Source organism: Thermobia domestica, chromosome 17 (genome assembly GCF_964235325.1).
Source record: "Thermobia domestica chromosome 17, izTheDome1.hap1.1, whole genome shotgun sequence".
NCBI classification, from domain to species: domain Eukaryota; kingdom Metazoa; phylum Arthropoda; class Insecta; order Zygentoma; family Lepismatidae; genus Thermobia; species Thermobia domestica.
In genome coordinates this window covers 124,018,754-124,033,753 of record NC_137470.1, presented here as the reverse complement: position 1 = coordinate 124,033,753, position 15,000 = coordinate 124,018,754, and positions in this window count along the sequence as shown.

Below are 15,000 nucleotides of genomic sequence, written 5' to 3'. Positions count from 1 at the left end.
CTTTTGTCCAGATCATCAGTGAATTTAGAGCATGGGGGATCTGTGGAAGAATTGCGACAATTGCAACGTTACTTGACAAATTATAAACTTACCATATACACTAGCTTTTCCGGAGAAGATATTCTGTATGAAGGGCCTGGTGGCGAAGACAAGATTCCAATCAATTTAATGTGCATCAATTCTCATTATGACATCATCACGTCATTAACGGCCGTTTTTTCTACAGTGTATTATTGTGTAGCATGCCACAAAAAATATGATCATCTTAATAGACACGTTAAGAACTGTTCGGCCATGTGTGAGAAATGTTTGCTAAAACCGCCATGCAGTAAGACCAATACGGAGAAGCAGTGCCTAGAATGCAATCGTGAATTTTATGGTGAAACATGCTATACAAATCATCTAACTGTACCATACCATAAAGGTCAACCAATATGCAAGATGGTGAAACAGTGTGCCAAATGTCTACGCATTTATTCGTTTGTCCATACAGGGGAAAGAAAACATGATTGTACAGATTATTTTTGTAATGTGTGCCATAAACACGTTACGTCTACCCACCAATGCTACATGAAGCCTGATACGACTCAATTAAAACCTGGAGTTCCATCAGGGTTACATGCCAAGAAGGCTACGATTGTCTTCTATGATATCGAAGCCACACAGGATACTTTCTTTGATGAAGATACGTTCATTCATAAGCCCAATTTACTGGTGGCCCAACAAGTATGTTACAACTGTGTTCAAGATGAAGATATACATCATCCGTGTGAAGTTTGTGGACAGCGGGAACATATTTTTCAAGATGATCCGATCAATGCCTTTCTTGCGTATTTACGTCAACCACGACCCAACATCAAACTTATTGTATCTTTGGCACATAATTCTAAGGGATATGATGGTCATTTTATTCTTAAATCTTTAGTGGAAAAACATGAATTGAAACCTACTTTGATCTTGAACGGAGCAAAAATTTTAAGCATGAAAGTGAATCACTTATCGTTTATTGACTCCTTAAATTTCATGCCAATGGCTTTAAGTAAATTATCCAAGGCATTTCATTTACCAGCGACCAAAGGATATTTTCCACACTTTTTTAATACTGCTGCAAATCAAACGTATGTGGGAAAATTACCGGACATCCATTATTATGGTGCAGATGAAATGAAAGTGGATGAACGAGAAAAATTCATGACATGGTACAACGAACACCAGAACGATACGTTTATTTTCCAAGAAGAATTGATGAACTATTGTGTCCAGGACGTCAACGTACTTCGAATGGCTTGTATATCTTTCATGACCACTTTTGAACAAGAAACTCACGTTAATCCTTTCCTGGAGACTATCACTTTGGCGAGTGCGTGCAATTTAGTATTTCGACGAAATTTCTTAAAACCCAATACTATTAGCATTCTCCCTGCACGAGGATATCGTCACAGAAACAATCAGTCACGGATTGCTTTGCAGTGGCTTGCCTACATGGAGGAAAAACAGGGTCATCAAATTCTGCATGCTGCGAGAGGAAAAGAAGTTTATGTTGCTGGTTTTCATCTGGACGGCTACTACAAAGATCCTGACACTAAAGAGGAACACGTGTATGAATTTCAAGGTTGCAGAATTCACGGCTGTCCTCTATGTGTCCCTACAGGCCGTAATCAGCCCATTTATGAGAACTCCGAAGAAACGATGAACTATCGCTACGAGAGAACACAGCGTAAAATCAAATTATTACGATCCATGGGATATAAAGTACATGAAATGTGGGAATGTGAATTTCGTCAAGTGTTAAAATCCAATCCAGCATTGGCCTCTTCTTTAAGCACACATCCTTATACTAATAAGACACCATTAAATCCAAGAGACAGTTTCTATGGTGGCCGTGTTAATGCCATTAAATTGTACCACGTCGCAAATGAAAATGAAGGCGAAGAAATAAAATTCTTGGATATCGTTTCCCTGTATCCTTATGTGAATAAATGTGGACGGTATCCAATAGGACATCCACGAATATATCTACAGGGAAATCCAGAAATGCCCGACATTCAAGATGTCAACGGATTGGTCAAGTTGAAGATTTTGCCTAGCAGAAATGTGTTTCATCCAGTGCTGCCATTTCGCTCAAATAAGAAGTTGTTGTTTCCACTTTGTGCTGCCTGTGCCACAGCATTAAATCAAGATTCTGAATGTACACATACCGACACTGAACGAAGTCTAACAGGAACGTGGGTGTCCTATGAAATTCAAAAAGCCATTGAACTTGGGTATCAAGTCATTGAAATTTACGAAATTTGGGATTACGACATCACCGTATATGATCCAGAAACCAAAACTGGCGGATTATTCAGCGAATACATTAACACATTTTTGAAATCTAAGCTGGAAGCTTCTGGTTGGCCTGCCAATTGCGTCACCGAAGAAGAAAAGCAGCAGTATATTCAAGTGGTACAACAACGTGAAGGCATAACTTTGGATGCAGCAAATATAATTTCAAATTCAGCACGTCGTAGTCTTGCAAAACTCTGTTTGAATGCCTTCTGGGGACTACTCGCTATAAGAGACAATTTCAGCCAAACGACCATCATTAACGACCCCAAAGAACTGTATCAGAAATTAACTGCTCCAGATATAAAAGTCAACCAAATTTTACCTGTTAACGATTCGTTGTTATACCTTTATTGGCAGTATGAAGATGATGTTCCAGTACAAAATCACAATGCTAATGTTGTCCTTGGAGCATTTACAACGTGTCAAGCTCGTCTGGAACTCTACAAATATTTAGAATTGCTGCAAGAAAGAGTACTATATTTCGATACAGATTCAGTGATATTCACGCAGCGACCATCACAGCCCACAATAGAACCAGAAGTATTTCTTGGTTCAATGTCAAATGAACTGGAATCAATTGGACCAAAAGCATACATTAAAAAATTCGTGTCTGGTGGCCCAAAACAATACGCCTTGGAAATCTACGACCCCGACACGAAATCAACCAGTTATGTATGCAAAATTCGTGGATTCACACTCAATTATACTGCAAGTCAAAAGTTAAATTTCAATAGTCTGGAGCAAATGATCATAAATCAATCGAGTGAAAAAATCTCCATTAGCACGCCGCACAAAATTTACAGAACCCACGATCATCATCTTGTCACAAAACCTAAAGAAAAGAAGTACAGTTTCAACTATAAAAAACGCCGATTAGTACCAGACACATACGAAACATTGCCCTATGGGTATAAAAAAGCCAGAACAGAATAACAGCCATATTTTTCCCTAATTCCACCAACATCACTTCCCAAAGACGGGGCAAAGAATCAACCGCAACACGGGACATGCTTCAACGAGGCCACAGCGGAGACAAACTCAGATGACATCACCTTGCAGAAACCAGTGGAGAAAAAAAAAGGAATTCAGGTACGTCACATTTGTTTTTCTTTTTCTCACATTACTCTCTTGATCAGTTAGTTTATGTTAATAATCTGTTTTTTCTTCTTTCACAGGAAAAAAATAAATATTACCATGTATATTCATATGTTTTTATTTTCTCTTTACAGAATTTGTACCCGTCACGTACACGTCTTCCTTTGAAGAAAAAGAAATTCTGTATTCTATTTCACATGCTAAAATAAATGTACCGAAACATGATTCTGTGTTTTATTTCACATCCTAAAATCAAATTCTTTTCCTGTACTGCGATTTCAATTTTTTTTTCTGAATCAGTTTACCGGTAAAATAAATCAATGTTTTACGAAAAAAAAAATCAAACTAAATTTTTGTTTCAGAACTTTTTTTTCATGTACAAAATAAAAAAAATGTGTACAAAATAAAATTCTGTTTCAGAAATTTTTTTTGTGTAAGAAAAAAAACTGATTCAGAAAATTTTTGTGTACGAAAAAAAATGTTTTCAGAAAAAAATTTTTGTACGAAAACAAAATTATGTTTCAGAAATTTTTTTTGTGTACAAAACAAAAACTGTTTCAGAAAAAAAATTTATGTACAAACAAAATTCTGTTTCAGCAAAAAATTTTTATGTACAAACAAAATTCTGTTTCAGAAAAAAAATTTTATGTACAAACAAAATTCTGTTTCAGAAAAAAAAATTGTGTGCAAAACAAAAATCAGTTTTCGTCACGAAACTGCTCCGACTAAATGAATCAATTCATTCTGATAGTGTTGGCAACACTGGAAAATTTCGGTAAGTATCGCTCAAACACTGAGTTACAGCGAACACAACTAGATTCGAACCAGCAACCTTAAATGTCTGATTCATCTCTAAATACAGCCAACTAAACAATAAGATTATGTGTATACGTCAATGCTTTGCACTGAGTCAGCAAGGTTTTCTTCAAGGTCAAAGTCGCACACGAAGTAAAAAGATGACAACACAGATCTTCTATCTTTCTATATGAAACATAAACCTAGTGTGAAAATTGCTCGCACTGAAATGTATAATGTAACATAACCTGTACATGTTCTTTTCATACGCGAAACTGTTCGCACTGAATGGAGTACGGTGACTCAGCGCTTGTCTCTAACGTATGAGGTTCCTGCTTCAATCCACAACGAAGTAAGTTCATGTTTCCTCCTATCATTTTTCATCATCGTTTCAAGGGGACGTTAAACTCAACATTTCCTGAAACTAACACAAAAAATCGAACTCGGGACCATTACATAGTAATCAACAAACTTAACTTCTCAATGGAGTATGGTGGCTCAGCGTTTTTTTTTCCCTGATGTGTGAGGTCTCTGCTTCAATCCGCAAGCAAGTAAGTTTATGATGTTTTCTCATTTCATCATTTCTCATCATCGGCGGGGACATTAAATTCAACATTTCCTAAACTAGCACCAAGAATTGAACTCGGGACGATTGCAAGGTATCCATGTTCACCCTTGAAGCGGAACAAAATGGATCACAAAGTACTTATCAAATTTAATGGAATAATTTTAAATATGTCTCCATGTAACGTAATAAGGCTCCAAAGGGAACGATAACTCCCAAAAAGTAAATCATTGTACTCTATTATATAACGAAAATGTCTCGTGAAAGATAATAGGATAAGTTAAAAACGTCCAAATTTTAATATTTTTATACTCATCAAAGAGTACGAGGTGCGATACTCCCCTCCATTCCCCCCCAACTCCTGATGTAAATCAATGTGATCTGATGTGTCCTGAGTGATTTCTGCCCCCTGAGTACACATAAGCAAAAATTTCAATAGGTAATGCAATCCCGGGCCAAACCATCTCTAACTCATTCACTATGGTCCATGTGGGGGGTCCCAAAAGTGAAATAAGTTCACCCCGACATCAAATAATCACATTACCTCAATCCAAATACTTCTACTACATTCGCACTAATAAGGGACGTGGTGGCTCAGTGGTAGAGCGTTCACCTCTGCTGTATGGGGTCCCTGGTTCAAACCCCGCGAAAAATAGTTTTGTGGTGGACAACATTATGCTCCAATTTTCTCCCACACTTTCATTCCTTTCTCATCGTCACCGTCTCCTTTAGCCTAATCGTGGGACGTAAAACTAAAGATTTCCATTTGCACCAGTGTTAGTCCATCTCATCAAAGGGATAACAATCCAAACCGCATGAGCTCCTTCCGGGAATCGAACCCTGGTCTTCCACGTTAAAGGCGCATACGCTAACCGGTTAGCCACAAAGGAACTCCAAAGTTTTCGAGTTTCATATTAATACTAATTTATACTATTACTGGGGTCTACTAATTCATAATGTAATAGGTCATCAAGAAAGAGATCAAACCTTGTTTTGGTAATTTTATACCCATAAAAGGGAACGAAACAAGCCATCATAAGCTCCAAGCTAAAAATCACAGTTCAGTGACGTCAAACGAACATATTAGCTCGAACCAACTACCTCTAATTCATTCATACCAGTAGAGGTGCGGTGGCTCAGTGGTAGAGCGTTCACCTCTGCTGTATGGGCCTTTAGCCTAACCGGCATAATCGTGGGACGTAAAACTAAAGATTTCATTTGCACCCGTGTTAGTCCATCTCATCAAAGATATAACAATCTCCAAATTTTATGCCATAAAAGGGAACGAAAGCATTCGTAAACCTGTATTATTTCATAACATAATGAATCATCAAGATCATATTTTTAGTAATTTTAAAGAATCATCATGACCTCTGATCCAATATTCCCAATTCAATGACGTCATAGCCTGGCCAAGGTACCTCTGATTCATTCGTACCAGCGTGCATGGCCCCTGAATAAGCATAAGCAAAATTTCAATAGGTGACGTAATCCCGGGCCAAAGCATCCCTAATTCATTCACTATGGTGCATGGGGACCCAAATTGAATAATCGAGAGTTAGGCAGAGTAACCCCAATACTACTATGAACGTGAGTCTTCCACAAGCCTATTGGGATCTCGTCATCTGGTGTGATGAGAAGGTGTTCCTCTCTGATCTGCAAGGGAGATTGATATTATACAGGCCACGCGGGACACATGTTTTCCACAACATGTCATTCGCACCGAACATTCAAGACGAATTTCAGCTCATTTTTGGGGCTATATGACAGCTGAAGGTCCGGGCGAGATCGTTCCTGTTCCTGGACGAATGACTAGTGCGACTTATATCCAAGTACTGGAGAATATACTGCTTCCGTCTCTACACGAAAAATTTCCAGAACAAGAGGAATTCGTATTTATGCAGACAACAGTGGTGTTCATACCTCGAGGCAAACTCAAGCATGGTTGGAAGATCATTCAGAGCTAATATGTATAGAATTGCTTCCTCGATCGCCAGATCTTAACCCCATAGAACATCTTTGGGCGTTAATGGTTCAAGAATGGAAAGAACGTCGACAAGACCGTAACAAAGGAATTCTTGAGGCACATGTAATAGAACTCTGGAATAATTTCCAACAACATCCAACTATATTCTCGAATCTTGTAGCTAGTATACCTAATCGTTTGGGTGACGATATAGAAGCAGAAGGTGACTAGACAAAATACTAGAATTCTTTCATTTCCAAATATTTGCCTTTTATTGATCTTTTCTTCTTTTCTTCAATGGTAAAGAACTTAAACATTTCATTTTTGTTCTCAATTAACCTAAAAGACATTTGAAGCTGGATTAAATGTCTTACGTTTTCTTCATCAAATTCAACTTTGATTTTATTTTCATCCCAAATAATTTCCAAGAGACCTCTGGAGCTAAAGTTAAATATTTTATTTCGTTTTTAGAAAAAATAGTTTTATTTTTTTTCCTAATTAATGTCCAAAAGACATTTGGGGCTAGAATTATATATTTTATTTCTTCTTTACAAAATAACGTTTTATCACCACTACTTGTGCTGTGTGTTGAAGAAGCGAGCGGATTTCTTTTCAACTTTTACATTTAGTTTATCTTTCTCTTCATCAGTTTCAGTCAATACCAACAATAGTAGTTCTTCACTTTCAAAAATAAAAGTTGCTTCATGAAATCAGATTTAACAAAAGCACAGAAGTTATCGTAAAATGTAATCTTGAAATTGGCTTAATTACCCCCAACTCTCATGCGTAACAGCATAAACAATAGACCTAAGTACAGCCTGAAAGAAAACATACCTACTATTTCATGAAAATTTGGAATTTTGGAGAAAAAATGTTGTTAACAGTTTCACGAAATGAAATTAATTCACCTTTTTTCCTCCAACTTCAACTCCAAACAACAACTTTATGCCTGTAATTTCAAACAAAACACATTGTTTCACAAAACTCTAATTTGCACGAAATATTTCTTGTTACATGACAAGAGGAATGAAATTTACTCTTTTGTTATTCGCCAATTCCAAACAGCGGAGATAATAGGGAATCTACAAAATAATATTTGGAATTTTGTAAAGTAACATGATTAGGAGGGGGCGATTGGTCATTCTTGACTGATTTTACCCCTAAAAGTGTGGCTTGTTCATAAACTCCAAATTACATTCGCACCATATTCTTTAAAAATTAAATACTTTTTACAGAAGTTATACTGTATCCTTTTAAAACGGCAGGGTAAAGTAATTCAACCTCTAATTCTTGAGAGCCGGCGTACTTCCGTCTCCTCCCACATTATCATTCCACCAAGTCTACCATCATAATTCACATCCCTCAATCATCGTGTCCCTTAGTCTACAGGGCATCATCTTTGGACGTAAAATTGAAAAAGTTAATTCCATTTTTCTCTTGACCCCAATTGACTTCATTTAATAGGGATGATCGAGAAGCCCCAAAGAAAATATACGCCATATTGAATCAAATTGACTCAATATGGTGAAAGTTATTTTTAAAAATATTTTATTATAATATTTAAATAACCAAATTTCGAAGTTCAGGGGAACTTGGTCCCTTTTACGCGCTTATCCATTGCCAATTTCACCCGCAACCAATTCGAATGATGCGGATGGCTTAAAGTAAAAATAGGCTATATTTTGTCTAATCAAATGATCTTTAAGTTGTTTTGCCTATAACACAAAATTGTTTTATATGTGTATGTGCAAAGGGTGAGTGTTTTAGCTCTCACCGTTATTCTTGATAGAGTTAAATCCCAAACAATAGGATTATTAGTTGAAACCATAAGCCAATTTTCATTAAAATGAAACCAAAACAATAAAAGATAGTTGTTTAACAGGCAAACGGCCGCACATACACAAGTGTCAGTTGAGTCGAATTGTAGCGCTTGTCTTTGATCAATTTTACTGCGTTCCATAAAAATGGGATTTGTTTAAAGATGTCTTCGCGGAACAGTTTTCAGTCAGGGACGAATAATTAACTTCCTCGGTATTGACTGATTTCAGCTCCAAGCAGTAGAATTGTGTGAAAGGCTTATAGAGCATATACTTCATATTGTATTAGTATCTAATCACTTTTATGAATCTCGAACCGGCTCGGTATGTTGAGGTGTAGGGTCGGCTCACTTCAAGGTTCGGCTCGGTGGTGACTGAGTCGTGAGCCGAGCCGCTCGGGCCGTTGACAACACTACAGGCTGACATCTCAGGCTGTTTAGCTACACCCACCGGCTTCCACTGGGCCACTGCGGCCCCCACCTTTCTAACACGTTGTAGTAATATTCATTATCTTCACCCACGGAATCAGATATCCAGTTGCGATGATTAAATTATACATATGTATTTTATTTATTTATTTATTAAAATATTTACGATACAGCCAAAAGATCATTATTTTTGTAAAATGTTTATTATTTAAATGAAGCAGAATGAATATTCTACTTGGGTTTAGAACTATCACTTGCTACACTTTTAATTGACAACTAATAGTTTATGTTCATTATTTCTGACAATTTTCTATAAATTACTTGCAGAGACTATTCGGAGTAAATGATTTACTTAGTTTAGTCACATTTTATTTTAATATATAGGAAGCGGAAGAAATAGTTAGACGATGTTTTTTTGCAAATTAAATATTTTAATGACCTTTTATGAACAAACGTTTTACATGTCCAGAATGTACACCTTGTCTCAAAAAGGTTGAGCGCATTCTTTATTGCTGTTTCGAGGCAAACATTTTCTAAGTTCAACTTCGGGTATCTTCGGGAAAAAGTACTCCAAGTTCTTACATCGAAGCCAACCTTTGCAATCGGGAAAAATCTTGCAGATGTGTTTTTCTTCTTTTAAATATAATAAGACTTGTTACCAATTATATATAAAAAAGCAACATTGATTGAAATACTTAATGATACCATTTTTCGAAACTTTGTATTAATGTCAGCACATGCTTGTTTGTCATTTTGCTCTCCATATTTAGTGGAATATTTAGATACGTAAACGAATCTTTCCATATGTAAAAGAATGGTGAAAGTTAAGACATAGAACATAATTCTCTCCTGAGTACTAAAATAAAAGTTAAAGTAGAACAAAAGCAGCGTTTGCAGTGGATATGAATGTAATTATTATCTTAAATACAGCTATATATCGCTAGAAGTATCCTCCGAAGAGCGCTTGTGTTAGCTCAGTGGTACGCCGTTGGATTTCCAATCGTAAGGTTGAGTGTTCGATTTCCATCTGAGTCAACGTTTTTTATGACATTCTATTTTCCGCAATGCATGAAAAATTATATAAAATAATTACATTAAAATACGTCAGTTGTATATATATAACATATAATCATTGCAGAACATACTGATTATTATGTTTAAAATATAACAAGTCTTCACAGTACGTTGGTATTCTATAATATATGTGAATGTTAAATACAAACTACGAAAATAATATCATCGCAATGAATAAATTATGTAGTGTAATTATTTGCAGCTATTTTTCATCAGAAGTTACTTCTGAATTTTCTCATTACAGCAAGTGATTTACGCTTTCTGAAAGGTAAAGAGACTATTCGGGTATAAACAGAAATTATTATACAAACTCCAAACTTCGTTACAGACACAAAACTTCCGATCCCCAAAACCATGTAAACAGGAAATTTACGAACACGAAGTCATGTCTAAGAGACTTATTTATACTCCAGAAAGAAGGCAGAATAGGATTTCTTTCCAAAGGATTTCAGTTCAATAATCTGCAAGACTTTGGTATATGGATGTGGTCCCTTTCTCTCCGCCTCTTATATATATATATATATATATATATATATATATATATGTGTGTGTGTGTGTGTGTGTGTGTATGTGTATATATATATATTGTGTGTGTGTGTGTGTTCCATCATGTAAACAAACTTCCTACATATAGTGCTTACAGTCTAAAAAAGTACTCTAGGGTTAAGCTATTGGGAGTTGGAGGGTGATATATATAAAGTAAAAGCGATCGATATTAGTGTCGAATCCATAGTTCTCGTTGCAGGTATTAATAATTACAACTCCGAAAGCGTTAAACTCCAAATTTAACTCTCATCGTAAAGCTCCCTTGTGGTTAAGCGTATAGCGTACACGCTTTCGGCGTGGGAGACTCAGATTCGGCCCCCAGCGAGAGCTCATGTAGTTCGGATTCTACGTTAATTAGTAGGTCTACGTCTCATATAGCCTCACTGCTAACGGGACGTTAAACTCAAAATCAATTCAATCGATTCAAAACCCATTATTATGGCGGGCGATAAAGGATAAAAAATAAAATGTATCAAGTGACTGAGATTAGTGTCAAATCCATAGTTTGAGTTCGTGACACTATTACAAGCACAATGTCATTTAATGCCACGTTTTGGTATGAGCGACTATGCCACCTGGATTTTGAATTTACAGGAGCAACATCGAAAGCATTACTCACACAGCTCTAAATGTTTTGATGTATGTATACGTGTATATTCCAGCGAAACTCCGGAATGTCTGGAGCAACTTTTACCTAACATGGGAGACATATTACTTTCAATCTAAGGAACAAATATTGTGGAATTCAGATACCTCAAGGGATGGAAGTTGAGGGGAGTGACATGAGAAAATAGTGTAAAATGACTGATTGTAGAGTGTTATCCATTGTTTTCTGGGTCGTTGAGATGAATAGTGAGGCACTCTATGGCGTTATATCCAAATTCATCCCCATCTTCACAGGATGAGGGGCTTGGAGATATGATTAATAAAATGTAAAAACTTACTTAAATATTTGTCGAAGTAATAGTTTTCTGGGGTCGCGAAAGCGTTTCTAATAACTTTAGAATGTAATTTGTAACCACTTCAAGATGGGTTCTTTAATCGTATTAATTTCTCACCTTAAGAAGAAATTACCATCTCAACTAGTATATGTATCAAGCTAGCCTTCGCAATCGAGAAAAAATGTGTAGATGTATGTTTCGTCTTTTAAATAATATACTAATTGTAAAATCAGAGATTGAGTTGATCGGTGGGTCAAATGGGTCAAGATTTGTGAGTGGGTCAGTGGATTGTAGGTCAATAAGGCGTGACCCACTGCAAAACACCATCACTGTGACTCACACTGACCCATTGACCCACCAACCCATTCTGCTCAGTGCCTTCTAGATAGCATTTTCTGAACACTGGCAAGTTTGTCTACGTTTTACTTTCAAGATATCCATCTTTCTTCTTTTCTTCATTTTGTTTCATTTCATGAAGAAAGAAGTTCAGGCTCTTTTGGATTTTGATATTTCCAGTTGTAACAATGGCAATAGGACTTACTACTTGGCTTTTGAGATGCAGGCTATGACTTTTTAGAGGAGCTAACTACTGGAAAAAATTGGTTTATTACAAATATAACCTCTTAAGCCAGTAGAGAGGATGGCGTGGATAATGGATCAAACTTAATGACGATGTATTTTAGTGGGTCGGAGTTGGTCACAATGGTTCAGAGTTGTTTATAGTTGGTGGTGGGTCAGACTGGGTCACGGTGGGTGAATGGGTCACGTTGGGTGTTGAGTCGTTGTGGGTCACGATGTGTAGTGGGTCATTATGTTGTGGATCCAGGTTTCATTGACCCACACTATCTCTGGTCAACATTGCACTAAAGAGTAGAGTCTCCGAAGGTGCGCGTCGGCGATTTTCTCAAATTTTGCACATACATAGTACCCCACCAGAAAGCAATAAATCTCGAAACGGTTCACAGTACCATCTCACAGAACTCGAGATAGAGGGATTTGTTTGATTGGCTAAATTAAGACCTCAATAATTTCTCCTTCTACAAGCGAGATTTTCTTCATCGTTTCCGTGGCGAAGTCAGAAGAATATGCGGCAAGTAAAGTTAAAGTTGAAGGTTCGCACCCACCTTGGGATTCTTGCTTTTTCCCTAGTGTTTTTTACACTCACCTGAATATAAACAAATCAAGCATATGGGCGATTTAACATATTTTGGGGGAGGAATTTTGTAGTTCGTTAGCGTTTCGTCGAGTCTCTGCCGCTGGGTATAATTTTCAAAACCAAAGTGGGGCCACCACGGATCGTAGCTGCGGGATCACCAACTTTTGGCGAAACGTCGCCAGTTGCGCATCGGTGGTCCACTGATGCTTACGGCATGGGGGCTTGTATCTGAAAACTAAGAGAATAAAGAAGCATGGTATCCATGAAGGCCGTTGACACTCATAAAAGTCTGAAACGATGAAACAGATGTCAACACCGGAAAACATGTATTTTATAATTTCAAAGGTACCCCGTGTCGAGGAAAAAGATTTGCCCCAAGGTTCCCCGGAAGGTCTCAGGAGGGGTCCAACTCAAAATTTGAAAATGGCAAGGGGAATCAAGTAGTATGTCATTTAAAAGTATTACTAAAATTTATAAAAAATGGTAAGAGTCTCGAGTCTTTATGCTAACTTGTGCAAAATAGCGAGCGTTCAAGATGGTAGTAAATCCTTCATTGAAAACTCCGTGACCACCTCTACAAATGTGAAACTGTGAAACTATCCAGAAGAGGTAAAAACTTGTCTTACCATTGCAAAGTATAATGCACCAAGGTAAAACAAGAAGCAACCCATTATGGGTTTATTACATCACTAATATTAAATTCCATGTTCCACGATTGTGTCTTTAAGCTAAAGGACAGGGTGATTGCTAATTATGAAATTAATGGTAGAATACAGAATGGACCCATCACCAACTATGAACCACTCTGAACCATTGTGACGAACTCCAACCCAACAACGTAATCCACTCTGACCCATGATCCACGTCCTTCTCTCCATTGACTAAAGAGGTTACACTTGAAATAAAACAAGACTGTGAAATTTTCACTTATCGGAGTTTGAATTCCTACCATCAATCGCTCAAGCACTGCTCTGTTACAATAACGGTGGATCTGACCTTTACGATATACAATGGTAAAGTGTTTCTAATCTTCCAAATTAAGATGAATTTAAATTTATCATATATAATTATTTCTTTCTTGGCTTACATCTGGTGCTTGGGATCCCGGGTTCGATCCCAGACCCCGCCAAGTGAAATTTTTGGTGGACAAACACCGTGTGCGTGGGTTTTCTCGAGTTCTCCCGTTTCCTCCCACTTTCTTCATTCCACCATTTTACTCATTTCTCATTCTCACCGTCTCCTTTAGCCTAACCGGCATAACCGTGGGACGTAAAACTCAAAGATTTCATTTCATTTCATTTCTTGGCTTACATATACATTTCAGTAGAAAACAGGATGAAATTTGAAAGTATCAAATCAAGATAAAGTAGACCAACGTAAGAAGAAAAGAAAGAAAAAATAGTTTTCCATATAATTAAGCATGCCGTACTAATTTAAAATGCTCATGAAATTAAGCTTGGAATACAAATGTTATGTCTATTTTTCTCACAACTTTATGGTTTGATTGCCTTATGCTCTGAACGATCCATATATTAAACACCAGCTTCAGCAATTATTATATTAGAAAGCAGTGGGTATAAAATGCAAAGGACTGTAGTTTTCATCCTCAATTAATTTCTCAACTAATATCAATCGTTTTCGATAATTTTTACAAATCAACCCACTACCAATTTCCAATATATAGAAAATGCCCTCCCCCCACTCATAAAAGACATTTTTAAAAATGACAGGACAGGTTCTGTTTATTTTTAGTAAAAAGTTATATACTGAATTTAAGCTCTCTAAGTTGAACGGCTTGTAAGATACTCAGTTTTTCGCAAAAATTCGGAAACCTACTCCCCACTAAGGATATGTGTTATAATGAATGTGATATGCGTATGATAACTTCCCAGTTGGGATTGGGGCCTGATTATATGCCAAATGTCCTTTCATTTGATTTTGCAATTTGACTGTGAGAATCACGCAGACATACTTACTTTCAGTTTTTTTATACTAGGTATAATAATTCATATATTACAGGTGATTCAAAATTTTTTTCTAGCAGTTAGCTCCTCTATAAGCTCACAAGCTGTATCTCAAAATTGAACTCATATTGCTATTGCCACTCTAACAAATGCAAATATCAAAATCCAAAATGCTGAGCTTTTTTCATTAGAAAAAAAAGAAAAAAGAAGAAAATTGGAGATATTGAAAGTAAAACGTAGACAAGCTCACCAGTATTCAGAAGATGCTGTTCACAATGCGCTGAACAGAATAGGACGGTGGGTTGTTGTGGGTGTTTTCGACCAA